The sequence below is a fragment of the Myotis brandtii genome, unplaced genomic scaffold, assembly GCF_000412655.1.
Source record: "Myotis brandtii unplaced genomic scaffold, ASM41265v1 scaffold186, whole genome shotgun sequence".
NCBI classification, from domain to species: Eukaryota; Metazoa; Chordata; class Mammalia; order Chiroptera; family Vespertilionidae; genus Myotis; species Myotis brandtii.
The window spans coordinates 2554413-2561448 of NW_005356905.1; the positions used below are offsets into that span (position 1 = coordinate 2554413).

Below are 7036 nucleotides of genomic sequence, written 5' to 3' on the forward strand. Positions count from 1 at the left end.
CCCATCGCCGCCAGCCTGGCTCGCCGATTGGTCGACCAGGCCCCGGTGCCCTCGACCAATCAGAAAGGACGATGGAGAGCGGGGGCGGAAGAGCGAAGGAAAAGGGGAAGCGAGAGGCGCTATGAGGAAGGGCCTTGGGGGAAGGTTGCGCTGGGAGGGGCGCGGCGGGGGCCGGGCAGGGATGGACCACGTGCCTCCGGAGCTGGGGCGAGGGAGCCCAGAGAATTAGATCTGAGAGGTGGGAAGGGAGGGGCTTGTTGGTCCCAGTTCTAGGGGCCGGCCCAGACATCTGGGGTACAAGATAGAAGCCGAGTTAAAGTACGTTCTTTCTTCTGTGTTGCTCCCTCTCTTCCTGGGCATTACTTGCGCGCTCCGCTAGCTTTGCAGGAAGTGGAAGCTGCGCCTCGGCTTCTCGCCGGTCGGAACACCCCCTTGGTCCTGGTCCTGGTCCTGGTGCTGGTCCCATTACCTAGCTCCGTTACCAGGCAAGGGGTGCCTGCCTTCCGAGGGCCGGGCCTGGGGCCTGGGCTGGCCATGGTGACTGGCGTTCCGGAGGTGCTGCGGGAAGCGGAGGGACGGTGGGCGGAAAATGACGCGTTCGGCAGATCTGATTCATCCCCTCTGACCAAGTCCCCGCAACAGGTAGAAACTTGGGAAGCACTGATGATCACCCGCTAGGCATTTCGTTCTAGAAAGTTAAAGTGGCCACTTGGCCGCCGAGCACTAAGTTCCGTAAGGCGGGGACCGTAGCACCTGACAGTCACGAAATATTTTTAACTGTTGAGAAAGGAAATAAATTCCATGGATTTACGTCTTTATCAGGAATGTTATTGCCAGAGGTAGAAATAAAACAAACTACGAAAGAACGTACTCAGATATCTCAGAAAATGGGAGAAATGGTTAAAAATATATTTACCAACTAATAACACTTCAAATGTGCAGGAAAACGAGGTACTCAGCAGCAACTGAGGTCGGAAGGAAAGTGTGTGTGTGTGTGCATGTGTGTGCCTGTGTGTGCGTGCGCGCGTATGTGTGTGTGCGTGTGTGCCTGTGTGTGCGCGCGCTCGGGGATGTGTTTAAATTTGGCGAGTTAGGGAGGGGAAGATGACTCTAATTTAAACTCCTTTGTGAACTTTTACTCCTCGTCCCCTTCTCTCCATATATATATATTTTAGTAGGACAACGTGCAGAGATAAAACGTTTAAAATCAGAATAATACCTTTAAAGTCGATATTTTTTAAATATATATTTTATTGATTTTTTACAGAGAGGAAGGGAGAGGGATGGAGAGTTAGAAACATCGATGAGAGAGAAACATCGATCAGCTGCCTCCTGCACACCCCCTACTGGGGATGTGCCTGCAACCAAGGTACATGCCTTTGACCCGAATCGAACCTGGGACCCTTAGAGCCCGCAGGCCGACACTCTATCCACTGAGCCAAACCAGTCAGGGCAAGTCCTGGATATTTTTTATACTTTGAGCTATCTAGGCAAACAGAAGCTATATCTGGAAGTAATTCACACTGAAGGTTAGTTTGAATGTAAATTCAGTGCTGATTTTAAATTTAAATGATAATGTTTGTTATAAATCTTTATAACCCAGAGTCATTTAATTGAAGTAATATTGCACACTGGAGCACTGATGTTTTCAAAATGTGTTAAGGATAAGAAAATTCAGTGGAAAAGCTGGAATATGTGTGTTCCACCAACATGGATTTTGTCATGTGCAGAATTCAAGAAAACAAATGACTAGTGAATTCCTACCCTATAATTAGAAGTTCTCTCGCTAAAATGGGTGTATAGACAAATATTTTGTACTTTTTGGAATAAATTCCATGATAGCTCTCATGATAAAGGCTATTAAATTGTCTACCATTATATGTCTTCAAGTCTCCCAGCTACAACGGATTGTCTCTGATGATTAAATGACAAGGGAGCGTCTCTGCAGAATACTCTTAAAAGAAGGGTGTGATCACAGTGACCTACTGAGAAAGATGCAAAACAAACAGGAAATAACCACAACGTGTAATTTCAGGTCTTTTAAAAAAATTATTTGTTTAATGTCTAAGGCAGTGGTTCTCAACTTTTTTTTGGCCATGCCCCACCTAAGCATCTCTAAAATCCTGATGCCCCCCCCCCGTGACATATAATTCTTATTATTCAAAAAGTGAACTCCTATTCACATGGAGGAAGCTTAAAAGGGCATTAACTTGGTCTAAACAAGCTTCCAAAGAACATGGTATCCATGAAAGAGAAAATTAAAAGAAGAAAGGACAGTTGAAGTATTGAGGAAGAAATCACTAATAGTTAAAAAAAATAATAATATGAAGTGATATGAAAAAATAGCAAATAAAGTTTTAAAACATAATAGAGAACTGAAATGCATAAATATGTCAAAGTATATACTTATATACTGTATATGAGGCCCCTAGAACCATAAGAAATGCAAAAAAATTCACTGTTAATAACTCATTCTCAAATTGCTCCCCTTAAAAATCAAATTGCCCTCCAGTGGGGCATGTGCCCCATGTTGGGGACCACTGGTCTAAGGCCTATCTTCCTCTCTAGGCAATAAGCTCTCTGAAATCAAAAACCATATTTGTTTTTCTATGTGTACCCAGCACGTGGTAGTACATGGCACATTGTATGTCCTCTGTGACTATTTGTCAAATGCAAGACCTGACTCTAAGCTACTCTGAGTGTATGTTCCATAAGTTTAAAAACAGGCTAATACTTCTTGATTAAAAATATGGATTGAGTTGTTACTGCTTCTAATTTACACTGGGTTCCTTCTAAGAATTCTTAATTTGGTATCATGCTCATTCCAGGGTTAAGGTTCAGGGAGTAGACCAAACATGGGTTTCAGTGCAAAACCCTCCACTCCCACTACATGTTTAAAAGTAGTCGTGACACACTTTGCTAAGATGAACAATTATCCTTAATTATAATGGTTAGATAGTCTGTTTGCTGGCCTAAATTTTTCATTTGAAATTAGCATGTTTTTCTATCCAGTTTACCTGTTTGGTGGTTGTACTTCCAGTTGTTCTAGATAGAAGATACATAATTTATCAGAGGAGTAAGGAAGTTCATCCAGGATTGGTTATAGCTCTAAATGCAGATTGGCAACCTAATTGGCAATAGAAGGTAGCTCTATCTGTAGTTTGGAGATTTCAAAAATTCAATTTGCTGAACTAAGAAGGTAGTAGTAGTAGTATTCAGTCATCGATACCATTTTAACATGGACTATTTAACAAATGCTCCTTGTATATATGAAACATAATTATAACCAAACACTATAAAACCTATACAGGCATACCTCAGCAATATTGTGGACTTGGTTACAGACCACTGTAATAAAGCAATTATCACAATAAAGCAAGTAAATTTTTCTTTTTTGCTGGTGGAGGGTCTTGCCTTTAATTTGTAAAAAACACAACACCTGTGAAGCGAAATAAAGTGAAACATGGATAAAAGGAGGTTTGCCTGTATATGAGACTTACTTTCAAATAGATGTTCATATCCTGAGTTGTTACTACTTTGGTATAAGAAAAGTCTAAAGTATTATGAAGATAACTAGAAGCCTGATGCACGAAAAATTGTGCAAGAGTTGGCCTTCCTGCCCTAACCGGTTTGGCTCAGTGGATAGACATCGGCCTGCAGACTGAAAGGTCCCAGGTTCGATTCCGGTCAAGGGCATGTACCTGGGTTGTGGGCACATCCCCAGTAGGGGGTGTGCAGGAGGCAGCTGATCGATGTTTCTCTCTCATCGATGTTTCTAACTCTCCCTCTCCCTTCCGCTCTGTAAAAAATCAATAAAATATATTTTTTTTAAAAAGAGTTGGCCTTTCTTCCCCCAGCTGCCGGCACCCGGGCTGGCTTCCCTGGGGGCCCAGCTTCGTCAGGAAGGACATCTGGAATGATGTCCGGAAGACATCCAGTTATTACCCTTTTATTATTATAGATTGCTTTCAATGTGTCACGAAATTCTCTTAGAGTCACTTTTCTGAATAAAGAAACTTTCTGTGTTCTGTAGGAGAGATTTGTGAGAGCAAGATTTGTGAAGTTTTACACTGGATTTTAGTTGAACAAATGTAACTTCAAAAAATTATAATTGATAATTATTTCACTTAAGCAGTTTGAAGCACTCTCATGATTTGTACATTAAATTGAAGATTATGAAATCCCTCTCTATCTGGACTATGAATCTTACAGTTTCTGTCACTGTTTGGGGGATTATATATGATTTCTTGAGCAAAACTCTAGAATTATTTGCTGAAACAAAAAGCAATTTTATATGTTGCTAACTCTTACTAAAATGTAATTGTGTTTTTTATAGTTGGACTGGTTCTTTTTTTTAGATAAAAACATTGGGCCTTTGGTAATATAGTATACCTTTATTTTCTTAGGAAAATATAGTCGATCAGTTATTGGGGACTTCATTTATTCTTCTTCATTGTCAAAAATTTCTGGCTTACAACTTGAGGAGCCTGGGAAAAATTACTTTATTTTGAGTGAAGTAACTGAATGGTAAGAGACGATGATTTAAAAGTCTAGCTGTTGATATTAATGTCATTGAAATAGATGAACCACTTAGTTTTTCTTTGACTTAGTTTTTTCAAGCTTAGTTTTGACTAATAAATTGGAGAAAAACTTATAATTTATGTGTACAAGTTATTGGTTGATATCTGTTTTTATTGCTACTAGGCAAACAAGCATAGATTTTCAAAAGCTTTTTTTCACTTGCTTTTTATTTGGGCCTAAAATATTGGAAAATGAAAGGATATACTATTCATTTTTAATTTTTAAAATATAAATACCATAGAAGGAGCAACTTAAGAAGCCAAATAGTCAAGGAGACTGATCACATGACCTAGAGCAGTGTTTCTCAAACAGAGAATCTCTTAGAACTAGATGTTTGTAAGAGTTCCTTAAATCAGAAAGGATATATGCACCCCTATGTTCATAGCAGCACAGTTCACCATAGCTAAGATCTGGAAACAGCCTAAGTGCCCATCAGTAGATGAATGGATTAGAAAACTGTGGTACATCTACACGATGGAATACTATGCTGCTGTAAAAAAGAAGGAACTCTTACCATTTGCAACAGTATGGATGGAACTGGAGAGCATTATGCTAAGTGAAATAAGCCAGTCAATGAAGGAAAAATACCACATGATCTCACTCATTTATGTATAATAAAGACCATTATAAACTTATGAACAAAAATAGATATAGAGGCAGAGCAGCCTCGAACAAACTGTCAAACTACAGCGGGAAGGCCGGGGAGGGTTGGGGGGCAGGAGGGGAGGGTAAGAGATCAACCAAAGGACTTGTATGCATGCATGTAAGCATAACCAATGGACATAAGACACATGTTGTGTTAATAGCATCAACCAGGTATAGTGACTTACAGATGGGTGGTATTGCAAAAGTTCTCTTACAGATTAGTTCTTTGAAATATGTTCGTAAGAACATGGACATGACCAAGGGTAGATATTCAGGTTAGCCCACAAAGGCTTATTTAATTGTAAGTACTTATATGAACATCCTACAACCTAGTCACAAAAATATGGCAATATTCCCACGAGGAAAATATTCAGATTTACAACTTTTGTCAGCAGGAGTACACCCCATGTCTTTGTTATTTGTATTTCTGCAATTATATAACAGATAACCAGGAATTGTGTTGGTGATGAAGTTACCAAGATTACATTGTTCCTTGCACCTAGAATTCTAGGGATCAAACATTTTACAGTCATACCTGACCTGATGTCATGGGAGCCTGGCCTAGCCCTCACCAGTCAGGCTCCCATGGTTTCCAGTAGCCACACTGGTAGAGGAACGTTAGAATTCTAGTGACTGGGAAATAAGGGACTGGGGAGTAGAAGGGTTATAAATCCCAAACATTCTCTTGCCCAATATTCTCACTTCAGGCAAACTCCTTACCCCTATCTTTAAAAACAGAAATACCCTCAGTCAGCCCCCAACCCCCCTGGTAGCATCTCGTATAACTATAGTACACTGTCACAACCAGGAAATTGATATTGATGCAATCCATAGAGCTTATTTAGAGGGGAGGGAGGACATTAGAATGTAAAGAAAGTATCAGGGGTTGCCTATATACTGGAACCTCTGATAACCCTATGCTTTATGAGAAAGAGTTTTATGACAGTAATAATAATTATTACCACATATTGAGTACCTACCATATTCTCAGTCTAGGTGTTTTATCTGTGTGAATTATTCTGTTATTATTGTTATTTGTATTTCTACTATTATAAACAGATAACAAGTATGGAGCAATTATGTGGTAGAAAGTCTTCTAAGCAATTGATATATATTAACTCATTGAATCCTCACAAGTATATTATTACTCACTTCACAGATGAGAAATTCAAAACAGATTTGGTAATTTGCCCAGGATCACAGTAAATACAAGAGCTGACATTTGAACTGGGTCTGACACCAGAGCCAGCACTCCTGATTACTATGTAGGTACATAAATTTCAGTGTTCATGGTAACCTTTCAAGATAGGTATGATCACGTCCATTTCCTAAATGAGGAACCTGAGCTGCAGAGAGGCTAAGCAACTGCTCAAGACCCTACACAATGAACAAGTGCTAGAGCCCCAGTTTGATTCCAGGTCTGACTAACTGCAGAACCCTCACCATTTTTAGTTGACCATTGCTATGGACTGAATGTTTATGTACCCTCTCCCCCCAAAATCATATGTTGAAACATCATCCCCGATGTGAGGGTGTTTGGAGTAGGGCACCACATCAGCCATCGCCTTGAACTTGAACTTCTTAGCCTGAAGAATGTGAGAAAGAAATTTCTGTTTTTAAGCCACCCAGTCTATGGTATTTTGTTATAGCAGCCTGAACAGACAGAACAATTATACTGCCTGACTGGCTTGTAACAGATCTGTGCTGGACCTCTGTGATATTGTGATTTATATAAAGAAATACATATTTGGTCTTCTTCCATGGTTTCTTGCACATAGCATCTAAAACTTTTATAATTTCCTAAGTGATA

General features: G+C 39.9%; 1 long non-coding RNA gene across 3 annotated transcripts in view; it reads left to right on the forward strand.

Moving 5' to 3' along the window:
* The first annotated feature begins 21 nt into the window (after nt 1-21).
* Nucleotides 22-7036, forward strand: part of LOC106725749 — a 16241-nt gene continuing 9226 nt past the window's right edge. For 2 of the 3 annotated variants that reach the window (XR_001361687.1, XR_001361688.1), the window contains exons 1-4: nt 22-642; nt 1891-2035; nt 4407-4527; nt 6386-6495. This is a non-coding gene — a long non-coding RNA (uncharacterized LOC106725749). The remainder of the gene's footprint in view (nt 643-1890; nt 2036-4406; nt 4528-6385; nt 6496-7036) is intronic. The other variant, XR_001361689.1, reaches the window with a different exon arrangement.